The 12,017-nt window shown below is 43.1% G+C and overlaps 1 protein-coding gene across 2 annotated transcripts in view; it reads right to left on the reverse strand.

Moving 5' to 3' along the window:
- LOC308393436 (Krueppel-like factor 7) overlaps positions 1-12,017 on the reverse strand; it is a 54,844-nt gene that overhangs the window by 25,627 nt on the left and 17,200 nt on the right. The window lies entirely within an intron of this gene.

The following is a 12,017-nucleotide window of genomic DNA, read 5'->3' on the forward strand; positions in this document are numbered from 1 at the left end:
CAATATGGATGACAACCAATTCTTTCCACTACTGTTGCTTTTCTAGGATTAATAATAGTGTTGTATAACAACAGATTACAGTATATTATAAAGTTTGTCTGTGTATAGAAGGTATGGCCCAGTGTTTAGTTCCTGACTGCAATCACCGCTCAGGTGCTTTGTGAAGTTTCACACTGTAATTTAGGGTTTAAACATTTCCGTGGTACAGGGACCTCCATCAATCAGAAACATTGCTGTTTCAGTTTTGGACTGTGGGTAGAGTAGTTCTTTCCATGTTATTGTGGATAAAACAAGTTTTTTGGTAAAATAAAGATGATATCAGACAGACTTGGGATTCCGCAGTGAGCCAACTTTGGATGGTTACAACATTATGTCTCATAATCAAAATCCCTATGGAGAATATGAACAGGATTTTCTGCAACTTTACTATTGAGCTGTAGGAGTACTGACTCAGCCAGCCTCAAGTGGCATTAGAGGACCTGCAAATATTGGTACTTCTCCCCTGGCTAATTTTTCTTGGATTGAGAGCAATCTTTATCTTTAGATAGAAAACAGTCTGTATGTTTTCCTCTATTTTCAGTTTTTCTGTTAAACAAAACTAAGCTGTTACAATATTTACAGCACAGACGTGAGTGATGTCTTTAGATGGGTGCATACATTAGCCGTGCTGACTTTTGAAGCTTTCAGAAGAACAAAATAGAGGTTGCACAGAATGCGCTTTTGTTTGTCACCCCCCCTAAAGAAATCTCTTTGTCATCAACATGACACATTGATTATTTGTTTTGGCCAATTTCATATGTAGCAGGAGTTTGATTACTCATTTTAAAAGCCAGTAACATTCATGTATTAACATGCGGCTTTGCTTCTCTCTGCCTTTTGTTGCGTCGCATCCAAGTGACAGTCTGTTTATTGCCTCTTGTATGCTTTTGTTTAAATCACACAATGTCATTGGTCACAGAAAATGGGGCGGCCTCGGCCTCTTTTCACGGGGCGTGAATGCAATAACGCTGCGATATCGGCTGTGATTAAAATCCCTCTGAGAAATTAATCACAGCGTTACCCTACAGGTAGGTAACAATCATATCAGCTTTCACATCTTGCCTGCAGCCGACCAAGTAACCAGATTGTCTTATCCTTTATTTCTTTTTCTTTGGATTTCATTTTAGGACAGTTGTTTTTTTTTTGTTTTTTTAAATCTTGTTATCTGTAATCCAGAAACACGACTCCCACTTGTATCGAAGTAAAAGTTTGGGCGGGCACTCGATTCGGAGAGCATGTCTGAGAGTGTGTCTGTGCGCTGTGTGTGTGTTTTCCTGCCCAAAATGTGTTATAAGGTCTGTGTCTCGCATTGATCTGGTGAGCCGGGCCAAACCATCACTTTGAGGTGACAGCTAAATGACCAGTAGCCCGAGGCGGCGGCCATCTCGCCAAAAGCTTTTGTGCATTTGTGTGTGTGTGTGTGTTTGCTAATCGATACCAAATGATACCATGCAGGAGCTCATCAGCAGTGGCCGTCGCAGCTGACAGAGACGGTAATCTATAGCTTCACTGAGCAATACTCACCCGCCCCCCTCGCCAACCCCATCTCACCCATATACACACACACACATAAAATCTCCAAAAAAGCATGCCCTCCCGACTAAGCTCCCCTTCAGGGTTTGCTCCTTGCACACTTAAGAAAGCTGGCCCCCAGATTCTAGACTCCTTGGAGAGAAGCATCGCGTCATCGGCACATCCCATATGAGCGGGTAACCTGCCTACAGGGCCAGAAGGAGGGGAAGGATGGAGGGGGTGGATGTGGGGGAGACAGGTGGGAGATAACGCCTCATTTTCCTCTATGCTGATCTGAATAGCGGAGCGCCCTCATGCTGCTGCGTTATTCTCAGTGGAGAGAGCAGCAGGGGGTGCGGTGTTTGGCCGGGAGGGATCTTAGAGCTCCCGATGCCCCGGCAGGGGCTGCCGAGCAGCGAAGCAGGGAGAAGAGACACAAAGAGAAGGAGCTGAAGGAGGAGAAACCGAGTTAAATCGGTGAGACGAGACACATATGACAGACAAGTGAGAGATGAAGAAACAGGCCTCAGTGTGTGGAAGATGAGCAGGTTTTGATTTAGGTTAAGTTGAAGATGAGGTACAGGGTGGTGTATGCAACAAAAAAAGGAAATAAAAGGCTGCAGATTGGAGTAAGGGAGGAAAAACAGGGGAGAGAAGGACAGGAAGCTTTAAATGCCACAGACAGGAGACAGGCGTCCTCCTCTTCCTCACTGACTAACAGCTCCATCTCTCCAGGCAGCCGAGCCTCACCTAGCTTCGATAACACACTACGGAAACAGCTTAATTACACACACTGCCTTATCAGGCGACATTAGCCTCACAGTAATAATCAGAGCCGCCGTCAAAACCTGGCAACGCAGCAGCTCGAGGCGGCTTTACACAGTGTCGGCTTCGAGCTGATAACAGACACTGCCAGTTGTTAAATCACAATTTGCTGACAGGGTTTGAGGGAATAATGCACATTTGGTTGTTAACCTGACACCTCCTTTATATGCAGTCAATTTTTGTTTGGATGGGCGCACTAATAGGCACAATGGCCACTCGAAGCTGTTTATAGGCGCCGTTTTTCTATCCCTGCTCTGCTGGACTCGCTTTCCTCGAATCCAGCAGGGTTTGCTCATCGGTTACATTCGCAGAGCGACTGCCTCAGTAAGAGAATAAGGTTTATTTTGCTTTAGATTGGAGCACAGTAAGTAAGGCCTCAGTTATGGGAGCTTTATGTGTGTGCGTGTCTGTTTGTGTGTGATCTTCAAAGCACCTTTCATCTAGCAGGAAAGCCACAATGATGGAGCACTCAGAGCATAAAAACCTGGTGACCTCTGCCTAATGGAGCAGAAAGACATTTCCCACTGCTTTCTCCGAGCCGACACAACAGAAAGGCACACATCCCCATCACCCTGACACCGGGGACCTCCCACTCTGTTTTCCCATAACAAAACAACATGGATGGCAACGAAATAAATAAATGAACAAATAATACAAGTGATAAAAACAATGTCACCACAAGGTCCACTAACTGTTCACACATGTTGCCCACCATCCTGTTAGGACTTTCAAGTTGTTGCACGCTGGTGTGTGGCTAGCGCGAGTCTAGGCTGTATATAAAAAATGAACAGGGCCAAGGTGACATCACCCACTGGACTTCTGTAAGGATGCTGGTTTAAAGTGGTTGGAATGGTAGAGTTATCTAATGCTGACAAGCTCAATTTGCAAGGCACATCTACAAACTGCACGGATGCAATGCACAGACAGGCATCTGCTAATTAGGGTTAAACTGCATGGACTTAATAATGATATATTTACTGTCACTGCACATATACAACATAATTAGGTGAAATGACACATGAGAGCAGAATGATGGAAAAATCATGTTCAGGGACACAAAATAATGTTGAGAAATACGAAAAAACAACAACATTGAAATCAAGTAATCAGTCAATTTTAATCAGTAGATCACAGGTTGTGAGTATATGGAAGTATAGGAACTGTCATGAGATCGCGATGTATTAAAGTACAAAAGGGAAAGTAAAAGATACACGAGACATTTTATATTCTATGGGCATTCACTGCACGGTTGATTCTATTAAAATAATAGAATTTTACTGAGCTGAACTGCAACATGGACTTCCTGCATGTTTAACACAATTAACCACACAGCAAACCGTATTATTGTTAAATAATTGCATTAAAAATGCTCCAAAAGGCACCAACACCACAAAGAAGGTCAAGAGGTCCGGCTCAGTGATTTAAAAATGAGCTGAGGTGAGGAGTAGCAGACAGCTAACCAGCCACAGCTGTCACTCAAAGCGGTCAGAACCTTTACCGTATGTGACTTTAACACTAGAAGTGCCAACGGGTCACTATGACCTGTTGGCATTTTAAAAATCATGTAACCCCTTCATCTTGTATTTCATGACCTTTCCTAAAATGGGTTTATTCATCTTTAAAGTGAATTTTTGGACGCTCGGGACAAAAAGAAAAACAAATGACAACCGTCTATACATTAAACGCCTCAAAATGAGTCAATTTCACCGCTGTCAGAAGGTAACATAAAATGCTGGGCTCGACATTTGCGATATGTAGGTTGCCTGGTAAGTAGAGTTGGGCATTTCATTGAAAAATGAATCAAAACTGACATTCAGAACTTCCAATCGACACCGTTTTGACCATGTGAGAAGCATCATGGAGGGAAATGCTGAGCTGACTGCGCAACAGGAGCAAATAAAAATGCCGTGTCCGTTATTTGGACATATTTTTTGGCTTTATTAGAGACTGCGTCGAACAAAAAGAAGAAAACTGTAAAAAAAAATAAAAATCTGTTACAACACTCGAAGCACAATCATGTTATTGAAATCAAAATCCCAGCTTTAGTAGTTGAGCATATTTACAGTCTAAAGCTTCTAAACTATGAGGGCAAAAACTATAATATATATATATATATATATATATATATATATATATATATATATATATATATATATATATGTATGTGTGTGTGTGTGTGTGTGTGTGTGTGTCTGTGTGTCGGTGCATAAAGTGATTAATCATTAATTCTAATTCTATGAATGCATTTTTGTTTACTTGCATTTTGAGATGAAGGCTGCTATAACACGAAGTACAGAGGACTGTAGCGAGTATAGTTACGAAGAGTGGGCCAGAGTGTGTGTGGGTTGCTGGCTGTGCAGAGCAGCGGGGGAATCATAGTTGAACCGAGAAGACAGACTGTGGAGTACAAATCCAAGCAAATAAAGAGTGAAATCCGGAGCAGAGCAGTCGAATTGGACAGGTTTTAACCCTCAGGAGCAGAGCTGAGGAGGGCTGCAAAATGAGGTGGAGCAACGAGATGGTTGCTCTTTACGCCTTGAAAGCCTGCTAGGAGTAATCCTTGAAGCTCTTTTCTAAACTGAGCACTTTCTGTCATATTTCAAGCCTGCTTATGGAACAAAATAACTGGGTGTGCATCAGGAGTTAGTGAGGTTGGGCTCTGTGTCTGCAGCTACCCTTGGAAAAACTCGGATCCAGTTCTAAAGGTTATCGAACCACATTTTTATTGATATACACAGAGATGCCAAAACTCGTCATTAAGGGTACCCGGGGGGTCTGGGAACTATTAAACCCCCTAAAACTTAAAAAAACAAAAAAACAACTTGTTTTTCCTTCGTTGTCATTACTGCTATCCCAGAGGTATCAGTGGTTTCAGTGTTAGGCCTATATCCACTTGTAACAAATTAGCTATATATAAATTAACCACTTGTATAGATGTAATGAAGCTAGACCACAACAGTCTCTACACATGCTTATTTCTGCTGCAGAATTTCACATGGGCATCAGTGGACCTGACTCACTTTTAGCCACTAGAGGAAATGCAGTTTTTGGCACTGGCTTCATTTTTCAGGCCCGCAGGTCAGGTTGCCCTTTGGTTAGAAACTGAATTTGATGGGGAACAGTTGGTGGACCGGTCAGAATGAGTTTGGCTCAGTTGGTGGACCGCAGAGGTCAAACAAACTGTAACTTAAGCAAATAGGAAAAGGCTGCAAAAGCCCACAAAACACAAACACAAAGGAAGTTGAACAAAGCATCTAACCACTCAGGGTCACCATATAAATCTCCAGAAAAGCTACTGAGTGGGACACGTAGATGGTCTTCTATCAGTCTGTCAAATATTTTTTAAGGTTGCATAAAAAATGTAGAGCGATCACTTAGTTCAATAATGAAAACAGAAACAAGGTTCTGCTTGGTTTCTATAAGCTTCAGGCTTAGATCAGAGTTTTCTCAATTTCCACATCACATTTTGAACTTTTGGAAAAATAATGAGTATACACACAGCTTTTCCTAAATATGGAAGCCGCTGTTGCCTTAAGCTGTTTGTACAGTACATGACAAGTTGGCGTGTGACTATTTTTACGGAAATTTGCTACTGTACTCCTTACAGTAAACAACTGCTGACACGTTTGGATAATCCATCCTTTCCACAGCAGACAAAGCGCCACGCGAATCCTCCAAACGCCCAAAAGTACCTCGACAAGTTAAACAGATTGAACTCGAGAAGATCTGCCGACCTTGAGAGCAATACAGACGTTATTAAGAGGTCTTAGCGCCCGGGATACAACAAAAGTGCACCGAATATAAAGACCTCTCCTGTTCCATCTAAATAGCTTGTGACAAAGTGTGGAAAATGTCTTTGTTCTGGCATTAAGTCGAGGGTAGGAGAGGTGAGGGTGAAATCGGATAAAGGGAAGAGAAGAGAAGGAGCATCTTGAGACTGAAGATGATGAATGAAGGAGAAGAGGATGAGATAGATGCAAAAGAAAAAAAAGAATAGCGGGCCATGGAGGAAGGGGTGGGGTGTATAATCCCGATGACTGAGCCGTGTTGCACTCGCTGGGGAGGGGAACTCTGTCTCTCTTTAACTGGATTTGGGTGAGCTGCTGTTTATCGGCGTATGAGTCGCCAAGTGCTCCCTCTCAGCTGTCAAAACCATCCTAATCTAATCTGGAGACATTTCAGCCATTTGCTTTCAACACAGCACAGTACATATGGTCATGCTTGTACGCTCGTGTCAATGGGAATGAACCACAACATGTATATGTATGAGGTGGCTTTTTTTTTCAGATAGTGGGGGTCGGAGACAACAGTGGTTTTACAGCGGGGTTAGAGCAGCTTGCGACAGGATTTGGGGAGTCTGCGCTCCGGATGTGGGGACCCCATTGTGTGCGGCAGCCTGGCTAATCTTCATTACCGCACACAATGACGGGGCAAGAGAATGGGGCCTTGGCTGGAAAAAGGCACGGAGAAACAAAAGAGCGGCGAGCAGCGAAAGACAGGGGAGGAGGGCCGAAAATAACAGAGGGCTAGAGGAGGGAGATAAAGAGAACAGTGAAGCGGAAAAACTCTGTTTCCTCCTCATACAGTAGCAGTCAGCGAGGGCCCGCTCGGTACCCCAATCACGTCCACACACCGTGAAGTGCAACTGTGGCGCCGTGCCCGCACTGATAAGAGCCCAAAACGGTTTGTTTTTACGCGCTGAATAAGAAGCCACAGATTCTGTTTACCCTGCTTTTGCGTTGCAAGTGTTGTGTAACTGTGCGCCTGTCGGAGCCACAGTTTAAGCCTTTGTCACTCATTACAACACCAAATCTGAGGGTTAGCTAAGAAGCAAAAAAAGGAGGAGGAAGAGGGGGTGGCAAGAAAACAAGCAAAAGCAGGTCAGTGGCACAGCCTTGCAAGGCCAAGGTGGATTTAGTTCGGGGGGGGGGAAGTTGCGAGTGTGCGCAAAGTTACGCAAGGGTGTGCGCATTTTTGGAGCCGCACAACAGGAGGTGGGGGCCGCTGTCGTTCTGTCTTTATTCCGGCTGTAGCCGCTTTCAAAACAAACCTGAGCGACAAAGATTAGCGCAAGCTGCTTAAAATATTGAAAGACGTCTTCTCGCCACCACCGCCACCGCTGCTTTGGGCTCCCCTCCAAGCGATAGTGTAGCGAGGGAGTGAGAGTCAGTGAGTGAAAGTGTGTGTGCGTGTGTGTGTTTAGGTTGTATGAGGATGGGCGGGGGCAGCGTGGCAGGCTGAACCCATTCACCCCTCGGTGCAGAGCGGCTGGCTTTTCAGCAGGAGTGTGAGGACTTTTCACCCCAATTTCATCATGACAATGCACAGCTGTGTGGCGGAGAAGAGGGGACTTGGGTTAGACACACTGAGAAAGGTGTTGGGAACTCATTGACTTTGGCCTTTAGGGTCTATATTAGCCTGGTGAGTTGTACAGGTGGACAGATCGAGCCAAATATCAGTAGTATCGATGCTAATGCTGGTATCGGTATTGGACAGATACTAGTGCGATGGCATCAATATTTTGTTTTCATTATCTAAGTTCAGTATGCAGCTCACTGAATTATGTTAAATAAATAATGGTTTTTTGGAAGTGGAAAACATATACCTCTGAATATCTGAACCTTTTTGAGCCGACTGTCACAATGGTTTTAATTATAGCACATTTGCAGCATATTTAAACAGAAGCTGACCCAAAGTGCTTTAGAGCGCATTTACAACCCAGGTGTTCAAAAAACCCCAAATACATGAAAAGCATGAAAATACATGAAAATGTTTTTTTTGTGTGTGTTTGCTAATTGTTGTGAAAGGTAAAAATTACAGTGATTTAGTGATCATTAAAATGTGTTCAGAATTTTCAAATTGATTATGATTCATCTGCCTTTATAGGTTAAAAGCATCAGTATTGATATCGGTCCTGTATATACTTGGTAAATACGCCCCCTCCTCCCATCTAAGAAGAGCTTTCAGCACAAAAAAGCAGGTGATTACAGGGCAAAAGGGTGAAATCTGGATTAAAAGACGTGTTAAGATTTCGGGGTTAAAGTTTAAAGGCTGGCAAATTAATGTATTTTAAATTAACGGGAGGTCATGACAGTTACAGTGAAATGTTTCTAAGACAGGAACAAGTCCGCGCGTTTACACGCACCACCTGCTCCACTGAATATTCAGGGGAAAAAACAGCCACTTTTCTCCCACGTATAAACACACGCACACACACATAAACCCAATAAACCCTGCCTGTCTCTGTCTCTTTCTTGCTTATACACACACACACACACACAGCAATGAAAATTATTGATGTGCTCTCTTATAAAACAGTGGCTGCTCCCTGAAGTATTCCAGGCAACATCACAGGCTGAAAATAGCTGCCGACCCAAATAACTTTCCCCGCTGGAACGGAGAAGGAGCCAGACCACAGCCACTGGCGACTGGCTTTACTAATTGGCATCATTTTACAATGAAATAATATCTGGGGCAATAGACTGAATAACACATAGTGGTAAACTGGTGAGCGGGAGCGTATGCCGTGTAGCCACATGAGCTTGGAGGATGGGGGAGCGATGTAAGGGAGGGTCAGGCGGAGGGTGGGGATGCCTTCATTCTTGTTAGCATAAGTTATCAAACTGTTTTCCTCTGAAAATAAGCACAGGGGGGAATTGGGTAGTGAAACATTTATGTGACACCATCAGTTTAGTTAAAAGATGAGGGAAAACACATCTATGGTGTTTTGCTAAGATTTGACACAGATCCCCACAGAGATAGTTTGTTTTCATTGATATAGCATTGAATAATGGATTCTCTCTTTTTTGAGAAAATGTGAGTAAAAAAGGCTACAGAAGCCACATCCGCACACATTTAAGCAAGTACACTTGGGTCTGTGCTTCAGTTTTAGGTTTGAAGGAAAAAATGAATAAATACGAATATCTGCTGTGATATAACAATGCGAAAACATGATGATGGCCATGATAACTGGTGCTACAGAAGCCAGGTGTAGATAAATTCTGTATCTGGATGTTGACGCTAGTGTGGATAAAACTTAAGGCTACTGCTGCTAGTATTGCTAAGGTTAGCCAAAATCTGACGTTGGGTGTTTGCCATATTAGTCAGAGTGCTGCACATTTCAACAACTATTTGTCGGCTAAGTTTCAGCGTTTTCTGAAGGTTGCCTTTTAGACTAGTCTAATGTTTTTTCTTCTCTGATTTAAGTGACTATAAATTAGTTGGCAGTAACATCCCATCAGGTCCAGAAGCCTAAGAGCTTTGACAAAATAGCAGTAGTTGATTGAAGGCTGACTTCCTAAAAAGGGTGTTTGAGTTGTAGTTAACCTAATGCAATGTTTTAAATGATTCTTACTCTTTCTGATTTTTTTGACGGTGGTTTGTTGTTCCCACCTACTTGAAATTACAACCTGTTCCCTTAACTTGATATTTTTATTTAAGTAAATTTGTGCAACTTAAGTTTCCCTTTTTTGTGTTGTAAATTTGTTGGATTGATCTAAGTTCATCACGTGTTACCAGTTGACTTAATACAATTATGTTGTTCCAACAATTCTCTTTTTTCAGTGGGTGAGGATATTTTAGTATTAATAGTTCTTCTAGTTTACAATGAAAATCATTTTATCATCAATTTCCCTCAAAAGTTGAAAGAAAATCTCTATTTCTTGCACCAAACTGCCACATTCTTTCCTTTTTTACAGCATGACCCTCACTTTACTTTTAAATGTGGGAACAAATTCTCTGTGCGGTGATTTTATTGTACAAGAGCTCCAAGGTGGACTGTGCTGTATCCATTTTTGTCCACCTTGTCCACCTCAGACTATCAGTACAAGTCCAGGTCACGCCACCTACAGAAATACTCTGATGATTCTGCAGTGGGTGAATGTATCAGTGATGGGCAGGAGGAGGAGGAGTACGGTGCACTGGCGGATGATTTTATGTTTTGGTCTGGGAGGAATCACCGGCTTATAAATGTGAATAAGACCAAAGAGATGGTGATTGAAGTCAGAAGGAAGAGGATGGCTAGATGGCCTGTGTCTATTCTGGGACACTCTTTAAGCTGTGTTGGAGAGGAGGTCACTGAACAAACTGTTATCCACCTGCTAGACGGGCAGCAGATCACCTTCTCTAAAAGACTCGGTGCAACGAAAACAGAAATGGGAAATCTTTTGTACCGCATGTTATCACCATCTGTAATACAATATATCTTATAATAATGCATCAAAGAGCTATGCCTTATTTTAACGACTGCGATTCAAGCCAAATGACTAGACAGGGAGATTTTATACCCACATGCTATTCCAAAAAATCTGCATTTTCGGAAAAAAAGACAACGGTTCTGGTATTCGGATGACCCATGCTCATTTTGCTCAAGGCCCTGCACTTATGTCGACCACAAGACAGACACCACCCAAACTCCCAGTTTAGGCCACAATATCAAAATCCCCCACCACTGCACGAACACATCCTGTAAACTGCTCACACACACACACACACACACACACACACACACACACACACACACACACACACACACACACACACACACACACACACACACACGTACTTCTAGGGAACAAGCGAGGGAGGAAGGCATAAATACAGATGTCTTTTGGCAGCCTAAATCTTAATTAGCACCAGGAGATTCATCTAATCAAAGGGTTGCCAGCCCATCATTAAGGCTAAAACACACAGTGCTCTCCACATACGAGAACAGAACAATGGGAAACAGAGGTATGCCGTCATGCTGATGAATGGCTCTTCCCACAGGTCTCATTAAATCACAGAAGGGCACTTCCCAGGCCGCTCGAAGAGTTAAGAAGGGTGCGCAATCTTCTCACCCCCTCTGTCTGTCAACGCTTATAACATCCTTTTCCCCCCCAAGTAAGCGTGTTAAAACATTATTTTTCATAGTGGAAAAACTGCGCTTTCAGGCTCTGACATACGGACTAATCCCAATTCAAGCTGAATCCGTCTGGTTTCGAGGAAACAAGTCATATCTTTTTCAGACAACTCAACCCTGCAGGGGCTTGGAATGACTGAAACTACATGACATACCCAGTTGGCTTGAGATATCTGTGTCTTTAGGGTAATTTGGGACCCAGTTTAATCTTCCAGAGAATTTAGCGTCAGCTGCTGACAATGGAAAACATGCTTTATCTATTTCCGAGCATCCAGCTGAGTCCTCACCCCTGGCTGCGAGCTGCCAAAACAGGTATGATGCTCTCTAAATTTTAAGTGAATGATGTGAAACAGCTTTGAGGAGGAGGATGACAGAGAAACTAATACATCGGGGTAGGCAGATTGAAACCGAATCTCATAAACGAGATGAAGGAGATAAGAAAGATAAAAGAAGGATGGGTGAAAAGGGAACAGGATGACACAAAAATACAAAAGGAGATAAAGGAAACAGAGACTGCTGCAAGAACAAATAGATCAATCATTAGAGAGATAAAGTGAGGGAGCGATATAATGACACATGAAAATGCCCTGTCACTCTGGCCAACCGGCCGGACAGCTTCGGAGTACCAAGCCACTGCACTGGGGGAACAAGTGCAGACCGGCTTTGCATGTCAGCCAACATGCAAAGCACAGTCGGGATTGCATACAAATCTGCAAAGACCCACAAACTCCTAGGAGCTTAT

The sequence above is a fragment of the Rhamphochromis sp. 'chilingali' genome (assembly GCF_963969265.1).
Source record: "Rhamphochromis sp. 'chilingali' genome assembly, chromosome: 3".
Classification (NCBI taxonomy): Eukaryota; Metazoa; Chordata; class Actinopteri; order Cichliformes; family Cichlidae; genus Rhamphochromis; species Rhamphochromis sp. 'chilingali'.